Raw genomic sequence first — 11,791 nt, 5'->3', positions numbered from 1 at the left:
CCAAACTGGACTTCTGGTTTCTGGCTCCTCATGTAAAAGTTTGCAAGTCACCATTTTGTCCTACAGCTCTTCTTAGATCCATTATAGAGGGGAGGGCACAGGGCGAACCACTTCCTCCAAGACTGGAGAGACAAACCGAAGCTTACTGGAGCAGAGACTCACAAGCACAACCACGTGGCAAGGGAACCTGTGCTGGGGCAGGAAAACCTGAATTATAATTAATGAACTGTTGGAGGCTCAGTGCCAACAACTCTGAGAGTTAAAAACTCCAGGGGGACCTAGTTAAAGCAGCCCACACAATATGGTGAGATTTACCTTTAGGAGTTTGATCAGATTCTCACCTTAAATATAGGAGAAAAATTCTCTTGGGCTGCCTCCAGGGGGTGGGGAAAAGGAATCATTTTGAAATATGCCAGATCAGTCTGTTCCTCTTAACAAGGCCTGCCCTCAGGGTACACTAAGTAGGTAACCAGAGCCTAGCAGGCTGAGGTATTATCAGAGCTTAATTGACCTGGGGAAGGAAAATATCCAACTCCACCTGGCTCTAGCCAGCTTGTCCCACCTAACGTGGGAGGGAAAAACAGAATCACTTGTGATGTTCACAGTCCAGAGAAGTCTCACTAAAAGACTGAAAACCTAATCAGAGGACTAAAGACTTCTCCCCTCCCCCACCTCACCATCACATCACTAAAGGCCTATTTAGAGCAGCTCCTTTTAAATGGTGTATCATGGCTGGCTATCAAGAAAAAATTAGAAGACATACCAAAAGGCAAAAAACACAACTTGAACAGACAAAGCAAGCATCAAAACCAGATTCAAATATGGCAGGGATGTTTGACTTATCAGGTCAGAAATTTTAAACAAGTATGTTTAATATGCTAAGGGCTCTAGTGGATAAAGTACAGAGTATATTAGAAGAGATGGGCAATGTAAGCAGAAAGATGGAAATCCTAAGGAAGAAACAAAATGAAATGTTAAGAGATCAAAAACACTGTAGCAGAAATGAAGAATGCCTTTGATGGGCTTTTTGGTAGATTTAACACAGCTGAGGAAAGATTCTGTAAGTTAAAGAATTTATCAATAAAATCAATTTATCAATAAAATCCAGGTAAAACCTGGAAAGCAAAGAGAACAAAGGCTGAAACAACAGAACAAAATATCCAAAGACTGGAACAATTACAAAAGAAATAACATATCTGTAATAGAAATACCAGAGGAGAACAAAGAGAAAAAAGAATAATGACTGAAAACTTCCCCCAAATTAATGTCAGACACTAAATTACGTATCTAAGCTGCTCAAGGAACACGAAACAGGATTAAATGTTAGGAAACCTATACCTAGGCATATCATTTTTTTTTAGGCATATCATTTTTAAACTGCAGAGCATCAAAGAAAAAATCCTGAAAGAAGCCAGAGGTAAAAAAGATCCCACCTACAGAGGAACAAAGATTAGATTTACATACAACTTCTCAGAAACCATGCAAGCAAGAAGAGAGTGGCATGAAATATTTAAATTACTGAGGAAAAAACCCCACCAATCTAGTAGTATTCTGTACCTTGTGAAATTTTCCTGCAAAAGTGAAAGAGAAAGACTTTCTCATATAAACAAGTATTGTGAGAACTTGTTGCCAGTACATGTGCCTTGCAAGAAATGTTAAAGAGGTCCTTTGGAGAGAAGGAAAATAATGTAAGTCAGAAACTTGGATCTACATAGAGAAAGGAAGAGCACTGAAGAAGGAATAAATGAAGGCAAAAAAAAAACCCTTTTATTATTTTTGGTTAGTCTAACAGATAACAGTTTATTCAAAATAATAATAGCAACAATGTATTTGATTACATATGCTTATGTATTTATCTTATGTGTGTGTGTATGCTAATGTATACTTATATATATAAGTGAAGTAAGTGACAGCAATGATAGAGGGGATGGGAGGAAGGAGTTAGCACTATCTTATTATAAGGTACTCATGCTATCCACAAAGTGGTACAGTGTTATTTAAAAGTGGACATGGATTAACTGTAAATGTGTATTGTAAGCTCTAGGGCAACCACTAAAAAGAGTTTAAAAAGTAAAAAAAAAAAAAAGTATAAAAAAAGAAAGTATGCTACGGATAGAAAATGGAATCATATGAAATGTTCATTTAAAATCACAAAAGCCAGAAAAGAGTGGAAGACAAAAACAGGAACAAAAAATAAAGGTAACAAATAGAAAACAGTAACAAAATGGTAGATATAAATTCAACTACATCAATAATCACTTTAAATGTCAATGGTCTAAATGCATCAATTAAAAGAGATTTTTCAGGGTGCATAAAAAACATGACCCACCTGTATGCTGTCTATAAGAAACCCACTTTAGATATGAAGACACATATGGATTAAGAGTAAATGAATGGAGAAAAGTAGACCATGCTGACACTTATCGAAAGACAACAGAAGTAGCTATATTAATTCTAGATAGAGCAGGCTTAAAAACATGGAAAGTTATCATGGATAAAGAGGGGTATTACATAATGATAAAAGGGTCAATTCTTCAGGAAGACGTAACAATTCTTAACATGTATATACCTAACAACAGAGCATCAAACTACATGAGACAAAAACTGATAGAACCACAAGGAGAAATAGATGAATCCACTATCATAGTTGAAGACTTCAACACCCTCTTCTCATAAATGGACATATCCAGAAGGCAGAAAATCAGTAAGGACATAATGAAACTCAACCACACCATCATTCAACTGGATATAATTGACACCTATAGAGTATTTCATCCAACAGCAGAATTAACATTCTCAAGCTCACATGGACCATGCACCAAGACAGACCATATTCTGGGCCATAAAACGCACCTTAACAAGTTTAAAAGAATAGAAATCATAGCGTCTGCTCTCAAACCACAAGGGAATTAAACTGGAAATCACTAACAAAAAGATGACTCGAAAATCCCCAAATACATGGAGATTATTCAGCACACTTCTAAATAACACATGGGTCAAAGGAGAAATTTTAAAATACTTTGAACTAAATGAAAATGGAAACACAACTTATCAAGATGTGTGGGATGCACTGAAAGTAGTGCTTAGAGAGAAATTTATAGCACTGGATGCATATAATAGAAAAGAACAAAAACCTAAAGTCAAAAATCTAAGTTTCCCCCTTAGGAAACTAGAAAAAGAGCAAATTAAATCCAAAGTAAGCAGAAAAATAAGAATTAGAGCAAATCATTGAAAATGAAAACAGGAAATCAATAGAGAAATACAATGAAAGAAAAAGATGGTTCTTTAAAAATGAGTAAAATTGGTAAGTCTCTAGATAGACTAAGAGAGAGAGAGAAGACACAAATTAATATCAGAAATCAAAGAGGGGACATCACCACATATTTCATAGAAATTAAAAATATAGTAAAAGAAAACTGAACAATTCTATGCCCACAAATCTGATAATCTAGATGAAACTGATCAATTCCTTAAAAGACATAATTTGCCAAAACTCACACAAGAAAAAGATGATGTGAATAGGCATATATCTATTTAAAAAACTGAATCAGTAATTAATAAACTTCAAAAACAGAAAGTACCAGGCCCATTATGTGTTCACTAGTGAATCCTACCAAACATTTAAGGAAAAAATCATTCCAGTTCTCCATAATCTCTTTCAGAGGACAGAAGCAGAGGGAATACTTACTAACTCATTGTATAAGGCCATCATTACCTTAATGCCAAAACCAGAGACATCACAACAAAGTAAAACTACAGACCAATATCGCTGGATAAATACTGATGCAAATATCCTAAACAAAATACTAGCAAACCAGATTCAACAGCACATTAAAAGGATCATACACATGAGCCAGTGGGATTTATACCTGGAATGCAAGGATAGTTCAATATGGGAAAATAAAGGTAGTCTATCACATTAACAAATTAAAGGACAAAAACCACATGATCATCTCAACTGATGCAGAAAAAGCTTTTGACAAAATTTAACATGATAAAAACACTCAAAAAAATAAGAATAGAAGGAACTACCATAATTCCACACCAAAAACTATTTGAACCAATCAATGAATTCAGTAAAGTGGCAGGATACAAAATCAACACCCGAAAATCAGTTGTGTTTCTATACACTAACCATGACCACTCCGTAAAGGAAACTGAGAAAACAATCTTATTTATTATAGCATCAAAAAGGATAAAATATTTAGGAACAGTTTAACTAAAGAGATGAAAGACTTGAACACCAAAAGCTACAAATATTGCTAAAAGAAATCAAAAGATACAAATAAATGGAAAGACATCCTGTGCTTGTGGATTGGAAGACTTAATATTGTAAGACTGTCCCTACCACTCAAAGTTATCTACAGATTCAACGCAATCCCTATCAAAATCTCAATAACCTTTTTTTGCAGAAATAGAAAAAAGTCCTAACATTCATATGGAATCTCAAGGGACCCTGAAGAGCCAAAACAATGTTGCAAGAGAGGAATGAAGTCGGAGGGCTCAGACTTCCTGATAATTAAGACGGTGTGGTAGTAGCGTAGAGATAGATGTGTGTAGACCAAAGGAGGAGAGCAGAGAGCCCAGGCAGAAACTCCTGCAAACCTGGTCAAATGATGTTCAACAAGGGTGCCAAGACTATACAATGGGGAGAGAACAGCGTCTTCCACAAATGGTGTTGGGAAAACTGGGTATCTACATGCAAAAGAATGAACTAGGACCCCTACCATACACCATATACAAAAATTAACTCAAAATAGATTAAAGACCCTAAGTGTAAGACCTAAAACTATTAAACTCCTAGAAGAAAACATAGGGGAAAAGCTTCAGGACATTGGATTTGGCACTGATTTCTTAGATATGGCATCAAAAGCACATGCTACAAAATGAAAAAACAGACAAATGAGACTACATCAAACTTAACTTTTGCATGTCAAAGAAAACAACAGGGAAAAGGCAACCTATGGGTATTGTAAATCATATATCTGATAAGGGATTAAAGTGCAAAATATATAAAGAACTCCTACAATTTAAAAACAAAGGACAGGGGCTTCCCTGGTGGTGCAGTGGTTGAGAATCTGCCTGCTAATGCAGGGGACACGGGTTCGAGCCCTGGGCTGGGAGGATCCCACATGCCGCAGAGCAACTAGGCCCGTGAGCCACAACTACTGAGCCTGTGCCTTTGGAGCCTGTGCTCCGCAACAAGAGAGGCCACAATAGTGAGAGGCCCACGCACTGCGATGAAGAGTGGCCCCCACTTGCCACAACTAGAGAAAGCCCTCGCACAGAAACGAAGACCCAACACAGCAAAAATAAATAAATAAATAAATTTAAAAAACAAAAAAATAAAATCAAAATAAAAACAAAGGACAAATAACCCTGTTAAAAAATGGGCAAAGGACTTGAACAGACATCTCTCCAAGACAGACAAATGGCCAATAAACACATAAAAAGATCCTCAACATCACTAATCATTAGGGAGATGCAAATTGAACCCACAACATCACCTCACACCATAAGGATGGCCACTATGAAAAAAAACCCAGAGGACTTCCCTGGTAGTCCAGTGGTTAAGACACCATGCTCCCAATGCAGGGGGGCCCGATTCGATCCCTGGTCAGGGAACTAGATCCCACATGCCTGAACTAAGAGCCTGCATGCCGCAACTGAAGAACCCACATGCCACAACTAAAAAGAATCCACATGCCACAATAAGACCCGCGTGCTGCAACAAAGATCCCACAAATGGCAACGAAGATCCCGTGTGCCACAACTAAGACCCAGCACAACCAAATAAATAAATAACTAAATATTTTAAAAAAACAAGAACAAAAATAACAAGTGCTAGTGAGCATGAGCAGAAGTTGGAATCCCTGTGTACTGTTGGTAGAAATGAAAAATCGTGCAGCCACTGTGGAAAATGGTATGGAGGTTACTCAGAAAATTAAAAACATAACTACCATATGATCCAGCAATCTTACCTCTGGGTACATACCCAAAGGAATTAAAATCAGGATCTTGAAGAGATATCTGTACTCCCATGTTCACTGCAGCATGATTCACAATAGCTAAGAGGGGAAGCAACCCAAGTGTCTATTGACAGATGAATGGATAAAGAAAATGTGGTATATACATACAATGGAGTATTATATAGCCTTAAAGAGAAGAAAATCCTGTCACATACTACAACATGGATGAAACCTTGATGACATTATGCTAAGCAGAAAAAAGCCAGTCACAAAAAGTCAAATACTGCATGATTCCATTCATATGAAGTATCCATAATAGTCAAAATCATACCAAGGGCTGAATGGAGAGGTGGGAAGAACTAGTATTTAGTGGGTACAGAGTTTCAGTATTGCAAATTAAAGTTCTAGATAACTCTTGGTCAACAATGTGAATGTACTTAACAGTACATTTAAAAATGGTTAAGATGGTAAACTTAATGTTATGTGCTTTTTACCACAAAAAATAAACTCATAAATCTATAAAAACAAACCAAAAAAAAACCACAAAAAATTTTTAAAAACCCGTAACTTGACCAACCAAAGAGGAATCTATGAGAAAAGGGAATGAGTTCTTGAAAAGCAGTCAAAATAAAGTTATGGAAAAGATTTTTTTTTTTTTTAAGGATTGAAGAAAATGATACAAGTTTGATCATTTGAAATGCTATCATTAGAGAAATCAGAACACTTTCTCTGAAGGGAAATATGAAAGCCGAGGCAGGGGACTGGATAGGTGGGGATGAGGCTGTTAAAAGCTGAGCTTCTGGGACCGGAAGCTGGGGTTCAAACTCCAATTCTGCTGCCACTTCCTAGCTGGGTGACCTTGGGCAAGTCACCGAACCTCTCTGGCCCTCAGCTTCCTCATCTATAAAATAGGAATAATAATAGTACCTACCTTATAGGGTTGTTGGGAGGAACCTGTACTTACAAGAGTACCTAATAAGGAGCTTGTTAAATGTTGGTTATTCTCCCTCTTGGGGCTCATACTGAAGAGGCTTGCGTTTTCTGCACAAGCCTGGGGTCTCTGAGGTGGAGAAAGTGGCTCTCAACTATTATCTTAAAGATGTTGCCCTCTCATGATGGAGGGCACCCTTACACAGAATGCCAGCTTCTAAGACTTGGTTCTCTGTCACTCACCCAAGCCCCGGCGTCTTTTCACTGGCTCCACCATCCAGGGTGCTTTCCCTTTTTCCAATAAGGTGATCACATTTGGCCTCCGAAAGGAAAGTCCTACACACAGGAAAAACATTGGAACTAAGCATGATGTGGGCACCACAGCTGTTAGAGCCAAGCTTTGTATCAACAAAAATGGGGTTTATTAGTGCAAGAGGAGCACGGAGGATGTAAAGGATAGGTGGAGAATAAGAAGGATGAAAGTTCAGTCATAGCCAGCAGTTATTCATTTCTAACTCTACAAAGCCAACTATTTTCATGAAAAGTTGGACCAGAAACTCCTGAGGCTGGTTATTCAGCTATTGCCTTTCTGCTCCCAAGCCCACTGTTCTCTGATCTGCTGTAATCCACACTTCTATGCCAGGTGCTCCGTGTCAGCATCCACCAATAGGGGTACTGGTGGTTTCAATTTATGCTTTTCTTTTTTTCCCTGCACTTCCAGAACTAGCTTCATCTTGCCCCCTCAGGAGGATAAACCAAGCAGTGCACCCCTCTCCTTCAGAAGTCTGAGTCTCTTCCTCAAAGTCCTAAAAACTCTAAACTCTTCCCTCTGTCCTCCCAGCCCTAGGATGGTGGCTGTGTCCTGCAGTTACCATCTGTGTCTAATATTCACCTTTTAATAGTACCTGTTAAGTCAATACTTTAAATTTTTTCTCTCAGAAACAACCCAGGTGTCCTCAAAAGGTTACATATATAGTTACCATATGACCAGCATACACCACTCCTAGGTATATACCCAAGAGAAATGAAAATATGCATCCACACAAAAATTTGTTATGTGAACATTCACAGCAGCATATTTGTAACAGCCATACAGTGGAAACAAGCCAAATGCCCACCAACTGGTGAATGGATAAACAAAATATGGAATATTATTTCACCATAAAAAGGAATGAGGTGTTGATACACACTACCATGTAGATGAACATCAAAAATATTACCTTAAGTGAACGAAGCCAGACACAAAGGACAACATGTTTGATTTCATGTTTATGGAATGCCAATAGGCAAATTCATAGAGACAGAAAGTGGATTCGTGTTTGCCTAATCTGGGGGGATTAGTGGGCAGGGGGAAATAAAAAGTGATTGATGATGGGTATAGGCTTTCCTTTGGGGATAATGAAAATGTTCTAAAATTGACTAGGGTAATGGATGCACAACTCTGTAAATACATTAAAAAAATCACTGAATTGCATACTGCAAATGGGTGAATTGTATAATATGTAAATTATACCTAAATAAAGCCATTAAAACAACAACAAAAAACTGGAGTGGCTTCTGTTTTCTTGACTAGACTGATTGATTCACGTCCCACGATGGGCCAGCTGTGGATTATGGGAGCAGGAGAGCCTTACCGAGAGAAACCAAGTTCCGGTAGTTTTCCAACATGACATCTTCATACAGATCCTTCTGAATGGGGCTCAGCCATTCCCACTCCTCCTGGGAGAAGTAGATGGCCAAATCCCCAAATGTGACTGGTGCCTGAAATGGAAAATCACATGTCCTTTCACCGTGGGCTTGTGCTTCCACATGGCTGAGAAAACGTTGGACTTCCAAACACGGGAGATACATGGTGCCAGGATTCTATTAAGGAAACATTTGCAGTTCTGAGATCAAAAGGGCCAGGTGTATTAAACAAAACACAATGCAACATGATAAAGATTTTGTTGCATAAAAAGCATATCAACTTGGATTTACAGGGCATTGACAAAGACAAGGCATTTTTCTAAGTACTCTGCATGTACTGGCTCATGTTAGCCAGTGACTGGGGACCACAGCAACATTACAGATGAGGAAACTGAGGCCCAGAGACGTGAGGTGACTTACTGAAGATCTAATAGCTTATAAATGAAGGAGCTGGGGTTCAATTTGGACAGTCTGGCTGCTGATTCATGTCCCTAACCACATGTGGCTGCGTTATACATGGCAAAAGTTTATTTGCAGATGTAATCAAGGTTACTAATCAGTTGACCTTAAAATAGGGAGAGTAGCCTGGATTATCCAGGTGGACCCGATGTCATCACAGGAGCCCCGAAGAGCGAAGAATTTTCTCCAGCTGGTGGAAGAGGAGAGCAGAAAGGGAAGTCTGGGAGATGTGAAGGATGAATGGGATGTGACCTGTTGTTGCTGGTATGAAGATGGGATGAAGGGAGCCACATGAAAAGCAGGAGGGGGAACTAATTTTGCCAATAACTGATAAGTTCAGAAGAGGACCCTGAGCTTCAGATGAGACCACAGCTGCTGACACCTTGATTTCACCCTTGTGAGACCCAAAGCAGAGGATCCAGCTAAGCCAAGCTGTGTCTGAACTCCAGCCCACGAACTGTGTAGTAAATGTGTGCTGTTTTGAATGGCCAAGTTTGTGGCAATAGGGAATGAATACACATAACTTAGAGGGCAAAAGTGTCTATTATGAGAAACTGCATTGAAGAGGCTTATTGTAGAAAATCACTTCATCCTCTAGAGTCTTGAAACATGCTTATCTCAGGAGGTTGACTCACTGGCCTGGCTCCAACTAACTCAACCTGAATACAGGGTTATGAAGAGTCTCTTAGAGAGATGTCCTCCTTGTAAAAATGGGGTGTACATGTAAAAACAAAGCAACATCAAGAGATTAACTCTGGGGCTTCCCTGGTGGCGCAGTGGTTGAGAGTCCGCCTGCCGATGCAGGGGACACGGGTTCGTGCCCCGGTCCGGGAAGATCCCACATGCCGCAGAGCGGCTGGGCCCGTGAGCCATGGCCACTGGGCCTGCGCTTCCAGAGCCTGTGCTCCGCAACGGGAGAGGCCACAACAGTGAGAGGCCCGTGTAATGCAAAACAAAAAGAGATTAACTCTGGAGCATAGCATCCAATCCTCCTCTGCCCCAGCAGGTCCCACCTGGGCACTCATGTCCACCTCAAGAAATCATGGCGGCTCTGGTCTTCTCTCTGGGGAGAGTATTCCTCCCAGCATAGGCAGAGACCCTGGAGATGCTGAATGAATAGGTGAACCGTCATGTGCACATTGAGAAAAAAGGAGAGGGGGGCCGCTGAGTGGCTACCTGAGTCACTGGAGCCCTTCTCACACTCCCACACCCGGTGGTGGTGATGGAAGGAAACCAGGGACTATGTCTCGGTTGGGTCTCTGTGGGGTAGGATGTTCCCATGGAAGGAAAGCAAATGGTTTCTTACAAGATGGAACTTTCCCAAAGGATGAGGAACCACTACTTACCTTGGACTTGGATTTCCCGCGTGCAGCAGGCATCCTTTCCTCCCCCTTGAGGGTTTCAATTTGGAGAGGGGCAGAGTGCTGAGAAGGTGGGGCTGGGAGAGAAGAGAAGTCATGAGTCGACTGGGGCTTCTGGGTGGTCCCAGGGTCTCTAGGATAAGAATCCGCTGGCCCCACACCCTGGTCACACACACGTGCACAGACATGCACATTGCGGGAGGTCACAACATCTTCTGAAGCATTCCTGCCCCTTCTCAGGACCAGGGAGGGACCACAACCAACACTATCTGTTCTTAAGATCACAGGAGGCCCCAGATCAGGAGGCAAATGAGACAGGAAGACACCTGTTCTTTCATTTGACAAGGAATTGTGGAGTGCTCACCAGGTGCCAGGCACTGTCCCCGGTGCTGGGGAGAGAGCAGAGTTAGAGCAGAGAGGTACTGGCTCCCAAGTACCTTACATTCTAGCAGGGAAGACAAGTCCATATAGAACACAGTGTTAAAAAAAAAAAAAAGAAAGAAAGAAAAAGAACACAGTGTTAGCTGAGATCACTGCTATGCAGGAAAAAAAGGACCCGAGCAGGGGATGGAGTGAGGGGGTGGCAGGGAAAGGCCTCTCAGAGGAGGCAACATTGAGCCGAGGTGTGAATGCAGTGTGAGCCACCTGGGCACTGGGAGAAGGGCATTCTGGGTAGAGGTAAACAGGTGCAAGGGCCCTGAGGCAGGCACATGCTTGGCATGTGAAGGGAAGTGCGAAGGCGGGTGAGCTGAAGCAGAGTGAGCGAGACGGGGAGTGGTGGACTAGGAGGTGTCTGGGGCCAGATCATGAAGGGGTAAGGAGCAGTTTGGAATTCATCCTAAGCGTGATAAAGCATCACGGGGGGTTGGTGGCTGAGCAGAGGAATGATGTGGCTGACCTAACATTTAACAAAATTTTTCTTGGTGGCTGTGTGTCAAATAAACTGGGTGTGTGTGGTGGGGGAGAGGCGAGGGGGAAGCAACAGCTGGAGAAGGGACTCATTAGATAGGTATGCAGAAATCTAGAAGGGTAATCTCAATGGTCTGCATTAATGGGAGAGGAAGAGGCGAGATGTCAAGTATCACCTCCACAGGAGGCCCTCTATCACCCTGAGTCACTCTATACCTGTGCTGCCCAACACACGCCAGCAGCCACGTGAGACATGGAGTTCTGGAAATAAGAAACTGTTTAATTTTATTTCAATTTGTTTATTAGTAAAACCGTAATTAATGATAAATACTAAAATCACTGAATTAAAATTTATTATTAATCTAAAATTAAGAATTGATCCTTAATTCAGTTACTGTAAAACTTTTAAGTATGTTTGGAACAACTTGGGTGTGTGAATCTACTTTTCCAATGGTGAATTTTATAAAATTTAAATTC

General features: G+C 40.7%; 1 protein-coding gene and 1 long non-coding RNA gene across 7 annotated transcripts in view; one reads left to right on the top strand and one right to left on the bottom strand.

The window, feature by feature from the left end:
- The window catches only part of LOC308606460, a 58,336-nt gene that overhangs the window by 28,221 nt on the left and 18,324 nt on the right, over positions 1-11,791 (bottom strand). For 4 of the 5 annotated variants that reach the window (XR_014013823.1, XR_014013824.1, XR_014013825.1 and 1 more), the window contains exons 3-5: positions 10,391-10,482; positions 8,534-8,762; positions 7,143-7,235 (exon numbers count right to left, since the gene is read on the bottom strand). This is a non-coding gene — a long non-coding RNA (uncharacterized lncRNA). The remainder of the gene's footprint in view (positions 1-7,142; positions 7,236-8,533; positions 8,763-10,390; positions 10,483-11,791) is intronic. The other variant, XR_014013826.1, reaches the window with a different exon arrangement.
- The window catches only part of ZNF583 (zinc finger protein 583), a 69,228-nt gene that overhangs the window by 56,555 nt on the left and 882 nt on the right, over positions 1-11,791 (top strand). The gene's annotated exons all lie outside the window — the stretch shown is intronic.

The sequence above is a fragment of the Mesoplodon bidens genome, assembly GCF_964165515.1.
Source record: "Mesoplodon bidens genome assembly, chromosome: 18".
Lineage (NCBI taxonomy): Eukaryota > Metazoa > Chordata > Mammalia > Artiodactyla > Ziphiidae > Mesoplodon > Mesoplodon bidens.
The sequence above is the reverse complement of the archived record's forward strand: the minus strand, read 5'-3'. Positions and strand labels throughout refer to the sequence as shown.